Here is a 15,390-nt window from a genome sequence, read left to right on the forward strand (position 1 = left end):
ATGAAAATCCGACATGACAAGAATCCTGGAGAAAGCAGCTTCCCGGTTTACTGCAGCTGCCCGAGGATGTCACTGAGGATCCAGAACCACTTTCCGTCTTCCTAACCCCCATCCTCAGCACGGTGGCTTCTCCCCCTTAAACTGGTCAACACACAGCTCTTTGCTCTCTTGGCTTCTATCTTTTTATGTTTTTAGATTTATTTTATTTTTATTTTATTTTTGTAAAGGTTTTATTTATTTATTGGAGAGAGAGTGCAAGCAGGGGCAGAGGGAGAAGCAGACTCCCTGCTGAGCAGGGATTTTCCCCCCAAACGCCCCCGCCGAGTGTGGGGCTCGATCCCAGGACCCTGAGGTCATGACCTGAGCCCACCTAACCGACTGAGCCACCCAGGTGCCCCTAGATTTATGTTTTCATTTTTAAGTCATCTCCACACCCCACCTGGGGCTCAAACTCACAACCCCTAAATCAAGAGTCCTAGGTTCCACGGACTGAGCCAGCCCGGCGCCCCTCTCTCCTTTTGTTTTTGACTGGCCCGCGAAATGCTTCCCAAGAGCCTGCTCCCGGACGCCTTCCGTCCCCCTGGCTGCTTGTGCGCTCTTTGCAGACCAGGCGCGAACAGGGGAATGGCGAGACTCCAACCAATTAACAGCTTTTCTCGGTGGCCCGGTGCCTTCCTTGTAGGTGTTGTCGCCCAAATGAAATTTGGTCTTACAGCCTAGAAAGATGAGATAAGAGGTAGGTAGTGATCTTAAGTCATAGTTCCTGCCTTCAAGACCCAGGAGTCTTGAAGGGGGACAAAAAGACAAAAAGAAATGCCCCAAGTCAGCTTCCTCCTAAACACCTCCTGATAGCGTTTACAGGGGAAGGAAAACAAAAAGGCCTTATCTATACGAGGCACTTGCCAGGATGCAACTGGTTTATTTAAGTTCCTTATGGAAAACAAGCCGGGAAGGGACGACCTGGTGTGGCCTAACCTACAGGAAAGCAGGAGCTGGGTCATTACCGGAGTGTAAAGCGAAGCTGTTTCCTGCCCCCTCTCCGCACGCAGTGCCCCACATGCAGCTCTCACGAGCGCTCACGTTCACTCTGGACCAGGGCGCGCCCGCACGTGATGAGGAAGGACGTGAAGCTACACTGGGCGGCCCAGACTTCTTCCTGTCTCCAGTCTCAAAGTCTCCCGGAGCTTTGGAATTACTAGAAAAGGCCAATCCTGGACAAGATCTCTGATTTCTTGTGAGTCTGATGGAAGAATCCCGACTTTTGTGTTATCTCAGGTAGGTGATCCACAATGCTGTTATCCTTGTTTGAGAGATGGAAAAGTGGCCGCTTAGTGAGCTGAAAACCTTGCCCACGCTCACCTCACTAGCAATGAGCAGGCCAGGAAAGGCTTGAGCTTTGCAGCCAGAGCTCCCGCTGACACCGGGACAGGGGTGTGAGCCCATGGCTTCCCTCAGCCCTGAACACAGTTTTACCACATACAGAACACAATTCTGCTGCATTCGGACATCAACTGATCTATTGAGGCCACAGGCTAAAGTTAAACAGCCAGACGTTCTTTTCACTTGATTACCAGGATCAGCTGGATTTTTTTTTTTTTTTAAGCCGGGTAGCTGCAATTAACTTTAGAAGGTGTTGGAGGAAGTTCCAGGGAAGGAGATGTCATTGACTCAGTCTGATGTGCTTGTGGGGCTCCAGTAGGTGCATTTCTAGTGGACATTCAGATATCCCAAACCAGGGTTATGCTAAGAAGAATGATCAGGGGTGAAGACAGAGACAGAAGAATCACCTGCATTGGCTGAAATCATGGGAACAGATGAGGTTGTGCAGAGAGTGAGTTTGGAGGAGGAAAAAGGAAAGGGAAATCAGGTATCAGTGCTTATGGCTGGGGACAGACAAGGAGCTCATCATGCAAGAAACTGAGAAGGAAAGGTTAGAGAGGTATGAAAAAAAAAATCACCAAACTGCAGCATAAAACCCAGGCAGAGGGCCTGGTCCCATACCACAGCCAGCAAGATCGAATGAAATGTGGATTTGGCAGTTAGAGGATGACCAGTCAGTCAACAGCCTTGAGGTGCTCAGCGGAGTGGGGCCAAAGCCAGACTCTTGCTGGCTTGGGCAATGGCAAGAGATAAAGACGTGCCGTGAAGATTCTGTGATAGGAAGGAGAAAGAAAGGGGCCACTTCGAGGCTGACAGAGGGTTGAGGACACCTTTTCTGTTAGGGGACATATGTAAGTATTTGTGGGTACCAGCAAAAAGTGCCAGCAGGAAGGGAGAGTTGAAGTCTCCAGAAAGAAAGGAGATCGTTGGGGCTCTTGGGTGGCTCAGTGGGTTAAGCCTCTGCCTTCGGCTCGGGTCATGGTCCCAGGGTCCTGGGATCGAGCCCCGCATCAGGCTCTCTGCTCAGCAGGGAGCCTGCTTCCCTCTCTCTCTCTGCCTACTTGTGACCTCTGTCTGTCAAATAAATAAAGAAAATCTTTAAAAAAAAAAAAAGAAAGAAAGAAAGGAGATCATTCAGCAAGAGAGCGAGGGAATGACCTCAGAGCGAAGGCAGACAAACCAGCCTCGGAAAGAAGGTTCCTTTCAGAGGCGGATGGGGAAGTAAGAAGCCGACCTACTTAGAACTGGGTTAATCTTGTGTCTGTTGCTGGGAAATGAGTAGAGATGGGCAAAGTTAAATGAAATGTGTTCACATAATCAGGCTGGTCTATATTTACTTTCCTGTAACCGGAGAGCGGCATGTCCTAGGGATGTGGACTCTGAAACCCAGCCCGCTGTTCTGAATCGCATTTCTGGCCATGACATGCTTTTTCGTGGAAGGTCATATTTAGTTCCCCGCAGCCATCTCAGCAACCGCTCAGCCTCCGTGGCTGCTTTCAAAGGCTCAGAACATATGGGGCAGATCATTCCAGCTCCTGAATGTCCTTGGAGCCCTAATACTATTTTTATGAACATGACAACAGCTTTGATAATGGGGGTATACACCGGACTCACTTCGGTTATTTATCTTATTGTTGATTGCATCAGAGTAGTGTGTGAGACAGCTGATAAGGAGAGTATAACTGGACAGTTAAAATAGATTAAAAAGGGGAAAAAGCCGCAACGGTGACAAAAATTTAAAAACTGCCTCGCGTTCCAATGTAATCACAGGAATATCGATGTCATTTGAAAAATGAGGCTCTCGGGCACCTGGGTGGCTCAGTGGGTTAAGCCGCTGCCTTCGGCTCAGGTCATGATCTCAGGGTCCTGGGATCAAGTCCCGCATTGGGTTCTCTGCTCGGCGGAGATCCTGCTTCCCTCTCTCTCTCTCTGCCTGCCTCTCCGTCTACTTGTGATCTCTCTCTGTCAAATAAATAAATAAAATCTTAAAAAAAAGAAAAAAAGAAAAATGAGGCTCTCTCTGTTAAGTAATCAAAAGCAAAGTCAAATGATCCAATCTATGTGGGGTTGACTTTAGGAAAAGAGCAATACGGAAAGTGCCAGGGAACATTGAAATTGGTTCAGCTCTTTGAATAATTGCTAATGTTTATTGAGCATTTACTCCAAGAGTTCAGCAGCTTGTCCAAGGTCGTGAAGCAAGGAGGTGACCCCGCCGCACCTGAAGCCCGGCACTGGATTTCAGAGCCTTGTTCGGAGCCAGTACTCTATTCCCGCAGCAGCCGCGACATTCTCAAAGCTTAGCGACCCTTCGTGCTGAAAACACTCAACAGACCCAAAGCTAAAATACTCAACAATGAAAGACTAAAACCTTTACACCTAAAATCAGGAGCAAGACACGGGTACCTACTTTCACCACTGCTAGTCACTGTACAGGAAGTCCCAGGCAGAGCAGTTATGCAAGAAAAGAAATAAAGGCTTCCACATTGGAAAGGAGGAAGGGGAGAAAAAAGGATAAAAGGAAAGGAGGAAGTAAAATTGTTTTTTAAAGATCTGTTTATTTATTTAAAAGTTTTTAAAAAGATTTTATTTATTTAACAGAAGGATGGAGAGCACAAGTAGGCAGAGAGGCAGGCAGAGGGAGAGGGAGAAGCAGACCTCCTGACAAGCCAGGAGCCCGATATGGGGCTCGATCCCAAGACCCTGGGATCATGACCTGAGCCAAAGGCAGACACTTAACTGACTGAGCCACCCAGGCGCCCCAGAAGATCTATTTATTTATTTTAGAGAGAGACACAGAAAGAGACAGACAGTATGTGCAAGTGGGGGGATGGTGTGCAGAGGAGAGGAAGAGAGAATCCCAAGCAGAGTCCATGATAAGCACAGAGCCCGACGTGGGGCTGGACCTCCCAATCCTGAGATCATCACCTGAGTCGAAACCAAGAGTCAGATGCTTAACTGACTGCTCCACCCAGGTGCCCCAGTAAAATTATCTTTGTTAGCAGATAGCATCATATATAGAATATCCCAAAGAGGACAGCCACAGAAAACCTATTAGGGCTAATTACTGGATTCAGCAAAATTGTCATATACAAGATTGACATGCAGAAATCAGTTATACTTCTATATACTAGTGATGAACAATCTGAAAATAAAATTAAAAAAAAAATCAATTCCAGGGGTGCCTGGGTGGCTCAGTGGCTTAAGCCTCTGCTTTCGGCTCAGGTCATGATCCCAGGGTCCTGGGATCGAGTCCCGCATCGGGCTCTCTGCTCAGCAGGGAGCCTGCTTCCCACCCCTCGCCTGCCTCTCTGCCTACTTATGATCTCTGTCTGTCAAATAAATAAATAAAATCCTTAAAAAAAAACAATTCCAGGTATAATAGCTTCAGAAAGAATAAAAATACACAGGAATCAATTCAGCCAAGTTGGTGTTATGACTTGTGCACTGAACACCACAAAACATTGCTGAAAAAAATAAAGATCTAAATACATGGAAAAGACATTCTGGGCTTATGGATTACAAGACTTATTAATACTGTTAAGATGGCAATACTGGGAGCACCTGGGTATCTCAGTTGGTTAAACGTCTGCCTTTGACTCAGGTCATGATCCCAGGGTCCTGGGATCAAGTCCTGCATCTGGCTCCGTGCTCAGCAGGAAGTCTGCTTCTCCCTCTCTCTCTGTCCCTTCCCCCTGTGTGTGCTCTCTCTCTCAAATAAATAAAATCTTTTTTTTTAATGGCTGTACTGCCCATTGTAATCTACAGATTCAATAAAAGCTCTATAAAAATCCCAATGCTGTTTTTTGCAGAAATTGACAGGATGATTGTAAAATCAAAAAAGAATTGCAAGGGGCCCTGAATAGCCAAAATAACCTTGAAAAGGAAAAACAAAACTGGAGAACTCACATTTCCCAATTTCAAAGGTATAGGAATCATGGGGCACCTGGGTGGCTCAGTGGGTTAAGCCACTGCCTTCGGCTCAGGTCATGATCCTAGAGTCCTGGGATCATGTCCCATATCGGGTTTCCCCTGCTCTGCAGGGAGTCTGCTTCTCTTTCTCTCTGTCAAATAAATAAATAAAATCTTTAAAAAAAAAAAAAGATATAGGAATCAAGACAGGGTGCCTGAGTGATTGGTTAAGCATCTGCCTTCGGCTCAGGTCATGATCCTGGGGTCCTGCGATCAAGTCCCGCATCAGGCTCCCTGCTCCATGGGGAGTCTGCTTCTCCTTCTGCCCCTCCCCCACCCCTGCTTGTGTTCTCTCTCTCTCTCTTTCCCAAATAAATAAATACAATCATTTTTTTAAAAAGGAATCAAGACAATTTGGTACTGGAATAAGAACAGATATATAGATCATGGGTATAGTATTGAGAGACCAAAAATAAGTCCAAAAATCTCCAGTCAATTGATTTTCAACAAAAATGCCAAGAGCATTCAATGGAGAAAGGAAATTTCTTTAACAAATGGTGCTGGGACAACTGGATATCCCCCCACAAAGGAATGGAGTTAAACCTCCACCACACACAATATACAAAAGGTAACTCAAAGTGGATCATAGACCTAGAGGTGAAAGGTAAAACTAAGAACTCTGAGAAGAAAACATCGGGGTGAATCTTCATGAGTTTGAGTTTGGCAAGATATTCTTAGAAATGACACCAAAACCACTAGTGACAAAAGAGAAACCAAACCAATGGACTTAATCTAAATTAAAACTTTTGTTCATCAAAAGGCACTACCAAGGGGCGCCTGGGTGGCTCAGTGGGTTAAGCCTCTGCCTTTGGCTCAGGTCATGATCTCAGGGTCCTGGGATCAAGCCCCACATCGGGCTCTCTGCTCAGCTGGGAGCCTGCTTCCTCCTCTCTCTCTGCCTGCCTCTCTGCCTACTTGTGATCTCTGTCTGTCAAATAAATAAATAAAATCTTTTTTTTTTTTTAAAAAAGGCACTACCAAGAAAGTAAGACGATAACCTACAAAATTGGGGAAAATATTTGTAAATCATGTATCTGATAAAGGTTTGGTATCTGGAATATAGAAAACCTTTACAACTCTACAACAAAAAACAGCCCATCTCTACAACAAAAAGGCAACCAGTTTAAAAATGAGCAGAGAATTTGAATAGACAAATGGCCAGTAAACACATGAAAAGATGCTCATCACTAATCATTAGGGAAATGCAAACCAAAACCACAAAGAAGGTACCACCTGATACCCACTAGGATGACTACGATCAAAAAAATGGGAAGCCACAAATGTAGAGGACGTGGAGAAATTGGAACCATCCTACATTGCTGGTGGGAATATAAGACGATGCAGCTGCTCTGGAAAATAGTTTGTCACTTCCCCCAAAAATGAAATGTAGAGGGGTGCCTGGGTGGCTGAGTCGCTTAAGCAACCAACTCTTGGTTTGGGCTTAGGTCAAGATCCCAGGGTCCTGAAACGGAGCCCCATGTTGAGCTCTGCCCCAGGCATGAACCTACTCTTAAGAGCGTCTCTCTCTCCCTCCCTCTGCCCCTCCTCTCCGCTTGTGCCCACACTCACTCTCTGTCTCTCTCTAAACAAACAAGTAAATGTAGAATCATCGTATGATCCAACAATCCTTCTCTTAGGTATCATACTCCAAAGAACTCAAAACACACATCCCAGCAATACGTGCACACAAATATTCACAGCATCGCTGTTTATAGCAACTGGAGGGTAGAAACAACCCCAATGTCCACCCACCGATAAATGGATAAAGAAAATAGGATATATAGATTGTACAACGGGATATAAGAAGGAGTGAAGTACTGGTACGTGCTACCCTGTGTGAGCCTCAGAAACATGGTACAAAAAACAAAAACAAACAAAAAAAAAACTGTATTTGTGAAAGATGAGTCACAGAGCGGGCGATTTCCTCGGTATGAAACATACCAGACGGCCAGATCCATAGAGACAGAACTCAAGATCCATCAGTTACTAGGGGTTCAGGGGAGGAGGAACAGGGAGTGACTGCCTAATGTACGTGGGGTTTCCCTCTGGGCCGATGAAATGTCACAACTAAAAACAGAGGATGGTTGCACAGTAGAGCGATTATGCTAAACACCACCAAACTGTGCACTTCAAAATGGTTAATTTTGCGTTCTATGAATTTAACCTCAATGTTTACAATGTATTTACTTAAGAAAGCATTGAGGAAGTGCACGAGCTTTTGAGCTTTCGTTTGGGGTTAATACCTATCGGTATTTGCTGTGTCAGGAATCAAAGCGGGGAAATGTAAAGTATCTTTAGGTATTTGGGGGTTTTTTGTTTTGTTTTGTTTAAGATTTTTTGTTTATTTATTTGACAGAGACACAGCGAGAGAGGGAACACAAGCAGGCGGAGTGGGAGAGGGAAAAGGAGGCTTCCCTCAGAGCAGGGAGCCCGATGTGGGGCTCGATCCCAGGGCCCTAAGATCATGACCTGAGCTGAAGGCAGATGCCCAAGGACTGAGCCACCCAGGCGCCCCCGAAGGCAGAGTCTTAACCCACTGAGCCACCCAGGCGCCCCTAGGCATTCGTTTTAAAATAAGAACAAAAAGAATACCTAGAGGAATAAATATGTAAAATTTTAAAATAAGAGCAAAATGCTTTTATGGAAAATAACTTTATTTTCCACAACAGAGATTAGGGAGAAGAGTGGGATTGCTTGACACCTTTAAAAACCTCTCGAATGCCTGGCTTAATAAAAGACAGCGGAATTCTCTCTTCTGCTTTCAACCTGTTAAAATACCCCACTGTCAGGCAACTTTGGGAGAAGCTCAGCCTGCGCTCCTGAGACAGTGAGTGTGAAGAAGGTACATTATGTCTCTGTGTTACTTTGAAAGTAGTTTTGACCTCACAGGACCCCTGGAGCCCCCAAGAACCCCAGGGGCCCTGATCGTATTTTAAAACCTGCTGCTGAATACCATACAGGAAGGGACAACTTCATGGGCATGGGACCAGTGCAGTCACACAGGACCCTATGCTAAGTAGGTTTTATGCTCTGCTGTCCCCATCTTTAAATTCCTGGGAGATTTTATCTTTGAATTTATGTTTTGTAGGTGAAGTCCGATGGGCAGATGGGGCATGCACCAAGGCTTAGAACCTTGGCTCATCTACTGTTGCCCCCTCCTGCTGCCTCCCTGCTTCCCAGGGACCAACTCAAGTCACGTGTTCCTCCCTGGTGCCTTGGGCCTTACCTGGCCTCCCCTCCCAGCTCTTGCCCAGCAACCACGGTCACCCTCATCCATGGTGGGGGCCTTGGCTTAGAATGGGAAGGACCCGAGTTTGGCACATACACCCTGTGCTGATTCCGAGGAAGGCCTGGCCGCACCTGACATACCCCAGGAGTGGAAATGCCATGGTGCATTCAGCAGACAGTCCACAGGGCAAATCCCTCACCCACCCCCAGACCTAGTACCTTCCAAGTCCTGGCATGAAGTTTGCAGTGCCCTTGGGTGCCCATCCCAATGGCTTGGGGCAGCAGGTCCATGGGAGGGGAACATCTCTGACATCACTCAGGTGGCTGGCTGGGGGTAGGGCACTGGCAGCTGGTATGGTCCTGACATGCTGCTTGGGGACGGCTCCTGGGGGCACCTGTGAGCCTGTCAGTATCCCTGTGCCCAGGGATGGGCACATTAAATTAAATAGCAAACAGAAAACACCAGGACAAATGGGGAGGGGATAAGAGGGAGGGACAGTGGAAAAAACAAAGTTTCCCGTTTGAGTAGCTTAGTGTTACTTATTTACTGCTTTTTGGACCAAGGCCTGCATTTTCGTTTTTTAGGGTGCCGCAAAGTATGTAGCAGGTCCTGCATATAGTCTCTGAGGAAATAATTACGAAGACACCTGAGTGTTCTTGCCCTCTGTCCTAATGAGGCTACGAAAGGACATTATCCTCAGCAAATGAATTCAAAGGGGGGAAAAGCTACAAATAAAGGCACTTTAGCTGTATTCCTTATTATAATAAAAATGCAATCTAAATGATCAATATCAGAAAAAGCACTGAGAAAAATTGGTTTTTCCTTTACCTTCTAAAATCCGCTCCTCTCCTGTGTTTCTTTCTCTCATCTCTGTCCACTGAAGAGAACTAGAAATAGTAACCAACCCAGAATAAGTGAACTTCCTTAGAGGCCAGATTCTGGTTTCTAAATATATTTCTCACTAAAAGGAACGAAGGTTCCTTAGAGGAAAAGGCTGATTCCAGGTCTGGGGCAGCAGATACTCCAAAGCAAGGAAGCTCTCCAAGACTACTGTCCTCGTGTCCTATGATTCCGAAACGCAGCGCTTTGAGCAGTGACTGGCTGACAGTGAAAATGCCTAGACACCAGAGGTGAAAACAAGCCCACAGGCGTAGGTGGGACGGTGACCAGGGAACATGTTGGTTGTCTGCATGCCCTCTGTCTTTGAAATTTGTTGGCAAGGTCTGCCATTCATCTTCGAAGATTTATTTATTTATTTGCGGGGGAGGGGCAGAGGGAGAGAGAGTCTTAAGCAGACTCCGCACTGAGTGTGGAACCCAACGTGGGGCTCAGCCTCATGACCATGAGATCATGACCGGAGCTGAAACCAAGAGTTGGACACTGCACCGCCTGAGCCACCCCAAGACTGCCATTCCTCTTCTAGGTCAAAACCTGGCACGTGGTTATTGTTTGGGTGGGTTAGGTAGACGGTCGGATGATGAATAAGTTGACAAAGTAAGAGAAACAAATTGTTTTACTCATGAAGAAAGGGATGATGGTGGGCAGTTGCAGTGCCAGGAGATTTCTTCTCAAATTCTGTTCAAATACCTAGAAAAAGTCCTAAAACGAACTATTTTCAGCAGCAGTGAAAGTTTACGCGTTGAAAAAAGTCAAAGAAGAATGAACAAAAGAGGAGAAGAGAGCTGCAAATCTAGTCACACTAGGGTCAGAAGTGCTGCCTGCTGAAATACAGCTCCTTTGTTTATTTTTAAGTGATCTGGTCTTTCCAGGTCCCACTGATCAGATGACAAGGAAACAAATGTATTCTAGTCTATTCCAGCACAATTAGTCCAAGCCGGGATTGTGACTGATCTAAGTCAGGCTGCCTTGGAGGCAAAACCACTCAGTCCGTCACCCACTCACCTCTCCAGCTTATCTCCAGTAGCATTTGGGTTCTGGGAAGGGACCCCGTGGGACCTCAAGATACTGCCACCTCATGCTGGCCTTTGGGCCTGTGTTGGGCTGGTGACCACTGAAGTGTAACTGGCCTGGGCCCTGGCTTCTGGTGTCCACAGCTGACCCCTGCGGTTGCTGTCACCCATAGTCCAGTCTTGTTTCTCTTGGTTGGAGCCCGAGGGTTGCTCTCCAGCTGGCCCTACCTCACCTTGGCTCTCACTGGCCTATGGGCTCCACTGAATCACTACCACGTTGTCCATCTGGCCCCTGACCAGGAGGTCCAGGCAGTGGGGTCACCTTACCCTCATCCCTTTAGATCCATGGCGGGGCCGCTGGCTCTCAAGCCTGGATTCCTGGGGGCTAAAAGAAGCTCAGGAGTGAACACTGCATCTTCTCCCTAGCCACCCTAATTTTAAACCATTCACCTCAATAAAGAGGCCAAACATTCACCCTTCCCTGCTCTGGGAAGATAAGCCTCCTGTTTTAGAGAGAGAAGGCTACGAGGGAACACTGTGTAAGAGGGAAATAAAACACAACCGTTTCTTGTGTGCAGAACATCGTCACCAATACTCAGGCAAAAACCGATCCAAGGAAAATGACGGTAAAAGGAAGAGCCTAAGGAAAATTTCTTGACTAAACCATCTTGAAGAACTGCAAGCATTTGCAGAACAGATCTCCAACATTTTTTGGAAAACTCTAATGGAATCTAATCTTCACTGAAACTGGCACACGTCCTGAATGTATAGTTCAGTGAATGTTCAAAATGGGTTCTACTCCCCTTCAGTAACACCCAGATCTGGAAACAGAACATAAGCAACACCAGAAGCCCCCCTCATGCCGTTTCCATTGTTTGGCTTCTCACACCAAAGATTCATTTCTTGGTTCTGGTCTTTACATATGCAGGATCATACATCATATACTCCTTGGGGTCTGGCTCTTTTTAATTCAATAGTATGTTTATGAAATTCATTTATTCTGTTACATGTATCAATTCATTTTCTGTAGATTTTCATTGCATGAGTAGGCCACAATTTATATTTCTGTTCTACTGAAGATGAACACTAGCATCTAGATTTTATCACAGATAGCACTCCTATGGGGCACCTGGGTGGCTCAGTCAGTTAAGCACCTGCCTTTGGCTCAGGTCACGAGGGTTCTGGGGTCGAATCCCGCATCGGGCTCCTCGCTCAGTGGGGAGTCTGCTTTTGGCGAACATGTGTACGTAATTCTGTTGGAATTATCTCTAGGAGTCGAATCTCTAGGTCATAGATGATAGGTGTGTTCACCTTTGTGAAATAATGTCAAATCGTTTTCCAGAACCACGGCATTGATTTACATCCCCATCAGGATAGTATGAGCATTCTGATTGTTCTACGTTCTTGCCAACACTTGTTGTTACCAGCCACTTAATTTTTTGCCATAGTGGTCCTGGTGCAGTGGTATCTTACTATAGTTTTAGCTTACATTTCCCTGATGATGGCAATGTCGAAAAGCTTTTCCTGTGCTTCTGACCTTTTGCATTACCTCCTTAATGAAGGGTCTACCCAAATCTCTTGCCCATTTTGTATTCAGTTAGCTTCCTTTCTTTTATCCCTTTACACACATGGGATGATAGTTCTTTGTCAGATGTACGTATTCAGATATATTTTCCTAACTTATGACTTGCCTTTTTTATTCTCTTCATTGGCATCTTTTGCTAAGCAGGGGTTCTTAATTTCACTATAAGCCAACTTATTCATTTTTCTTTGGTGAGCGAAATGCTCTTTATTTCCTTTTTGTGACATTTCTGTCTGTTCCAGTATGTTCTCCTGGTTTGTTTTTTTTTTTTTTTTTTTTTTTCGGAGGGAGTCTTTCACATTTAGATCTGGAATAGACTTTGGGGGGATCGTGTGAGGTCGACCATTTGTAAAAGAGAGAAAAGAGGACATATATCTAAGAACAATAGGCCAGGGTTTAAAAAAGAAGTTATTATGAAGGATTCATAATAGATACATGAAATTATCATTAGAACAACTATTGCAGTGTCTACATACACTGTACTCAGTGTACCCCGACTTAGATTTCTACTTGGTTAACAAGTCAAGCTTCCCTATACACTCCTCTTTATTGAACAACCAATTAGTCAGCTAAAAACCTAACATTTAGTTCTGTTCTCCTGGCCCAGGATAATGCAAGCTCTAATGAGGTCAGAGGAACAGGGTGAAGTTTTGACATAAGATCATGGGTTCAGGGAGTCCGTGAGAATTTTGTAGGATCGGGGGTTCCTAAGGATATGGTGGGAAAGCAGTAAAGATAAACCATGCTCTGGCTTGGGGCCAGCCAACGTGACAGCTGTTGGAGTGAAGAAACCAGGGCTGTTTGAAGTTACAAACAACAGCTTTCCCACATTCATCTCCCAGAAAGCTGGATCCAAGGAATGTTCCTGCCCGAGGGAATCTTGGAGATAGGAGAGGTCCACAGGTAAAGGGAGTGCAGACATGATCTCCTGTTCTCAGCCAGGAGCCAAATACCTCAGGGCTAGAAATCTCTTTGTTGTGGGTAGACTTGTCCCCTCTCCCAGGCGAGGCACAGACTAAAACTGTGTGTCGGTCAATCGATTCTCATTCAGGTCCAGAAGAATGACCTGTAGGCAAAGTCAGAAGAAAATGTTCTTTCTACCTGGAGGCAAGGCCTGTCTGAGGAACATCCCTGGCTTCTCTCTCCTCTTACTGAAAAACAGTCTGACATCGAGGGATGGGGGTCAGACGTAAAGAAGAGAGAGACAACCCACAGAGAGCCCAGGTAGCTCACTGCCACTTGGAGCCCAAGACAGAGGGGACGGTCTAGGCAGCAGGGGAAGGGGAGACTCAGGGACGTGTCCTGTTGCAGTCTGAGGAGACATGAAAGCGGACAGGACAGAGGAGAAGAATGAAAGCTGGACAGCCCTGCTCTGTCCAAGTGGGGAGACGGATGGTGGGGACTCTGACAGAGGAGGTCAGCAAAGTGAGGGGCTAGGGTGTGGAAAGACGGTAGAAAAGCAAGCTGCTTCGGACTCGGGGTGACCCTCTACCTGTCTGCTCTTTGGTTCTGGGGGCCATGCTTCCAGAAAAGTCTTCTCAGGCAAGCCCCCAGGAAACCTTCAGAAACCAATAACCCTTAACCGCGAGGGCAACCTCCCCTGGGATTTTAGGGCCAAGGCCAACCACACCTTTCTGAACTGTGTTGTTGATACCCAGCTGGAAACCAGTGAAGTGTGGGAAGAACATGACTGCGTCAGCTCAGAGATCTTAGAACTAAGTCTCTGCTCTGGGTTCCAGCTAGAGTGAAGTTTGCTCAAGGTTGGGGCTGGTTTGAGATTTACAAGAAGGGCAACCTTGGGTCCATCTGACTCTTACCCTCCCCTTCTTCCCTGGAGCTCAAACTCGGGTCACAGGCATGGTTGGAGCCTTATGAGCTGGGGCTATGATTTCACATGCTTATCGGCCTCTGCGGGACACGTGAGTCTTTTTCTGCCTTTAGCTTCTTGACCTTAGCTTCTATTTATACCTACAATGCTCATCCTTTCAAATCGAGGGTAATCCAATAGCAGCTACATTTTCGTGCTCTCCTGGAATGTAAAAAATCCTAAGGACATAATAATTGCCTTTTATACTTTTTAAATGTCTCCTCTTTCTTTGGCATTAAATTAATTTCCAAAATAGATCATTTCCTCCTTCTCTCTCCTGCCTGCCTTTCTAGAGTTTTACTAAATTTTTTTTGCCAATAGGTCTTTTTCTTATAAGTCCTCACATTTGTTCTAATTATAAACTAGCACACATGGTGACATATATTACTTTCCTAGGCTGAATTCCAGAAAGCAATGACAAGCAAAGAAAGAAAGAAGGGCTCCTTAAGTAAGCTGAATTTAGTCTCGGGCATGGCAAATTGCCTTTGCTAGGGCATTTTTTTTTTTTAATCCAAAAAAGACGTTTTATTTCTAGCTAAGTAAGTCCCAGTGGGTTTCCCCCTCCTACTAAATTATTAGCTTCTCTGGGGCAAGTCATATGTTCTAGTCATCTTGGCAATCTCATGTCTAGTGCCTTGAACCTAGGGGTTTGCGCTGAGTGTGGATCTGAGTTAAGTTGTGTTTAGTCAAATGGGAGGTGATACTTAATAGCAGGTCAGAGAACATCAAAGAAATAAACCATCTTATGGCGTGGGCATGCTACTGTCCTTGCCAAAGATTACCGGTTACCTAACTCAAAAATCATATGTAGTCAAATCTCACAATATATATATTTTTTAAAGATTCTGTTTATTTATTTATTCGACGAGAGAGAGCAAAAGAGGGAACACAAGCAGGGGGAGTTGGAGAGGGAGAAGCAGACTTCCCACCCCGTCCCCCGCCTCGACCCAAAACAGGGAGCCCAACACGGGGCTTGATCCCAGGACTCTGGGATCATGACCTGAGCCAAAGGCAGACGCTTAACAACTGAGCCACCCAGGCACCCCAAATCTCAGAATATTTTTATTAAAAAAAAAAGACCCTTTCTTACCCTCAAATAAAAAAGTAGGGAGAGAAATCACTCACAATCCCATCACACTGAAAAATACCACATTCATAACAGTGGTTGTAAACATCCGGTCTTTGATATACATAATTCAGATATTTAAACAAGATGGTGTACTCTGAGCCCCTAGGGCAAGATGGGAGGCTGCACACCTTTTTCTGTAGCCTGCTTTCCCTCAGCATTGTGGATCGAGAACATTCTCTCATAATCCGTAAACACTCTTCAGTAGGCATTTATTGCCCCATTACACGATCAATTGTTCAATAATTTACTTAAGCAATCATCTGCCTAGGTTGTTTTCTTTTTTTTTTAATTTTTATAATTTTTTATTAACATATAATGTATTAT

At 45.5% G+C, this 15,390-nt stretch overlaps 1 long non-coding RNA gene across 1 annotated transcript; it reads right to left on the minus strand.

Moving 5' to 3' along the window:
- Positions 1-636: 636 nt before the first annotated feature.
- LOC125103739 (uncharacterized) lies at positions 637-9,451 on the minus strand. The gene is made up of 3 exons (XR_007128485.1): positions 9,407-9,451; positions 1,081-1,300; positions 637-716 (listed from the first exon to the last, which is right to left on the minus strand). It is a non-coding gene; the product is annotated as an uncharacterized LOC125103739 (long non-coding RNA).
- Between the last annotated feature and the right edge of the window lie 5,939 nt (positions 9,452-15,390).

Source organism: Lutra lutra, chromosome 7 (genome assembly GCF_902655055.1).
Source record: "Lutra lutra chromosome 7, mLutLut1.2, whole genome shotgun sequence".
Taxonomy (NCBI): domain Eukaryota; kingdom Metazoa; phylum Chordata; class Mammalia; order Carnivora; family Mustelidae; genus Lutra; species Lutra lutra.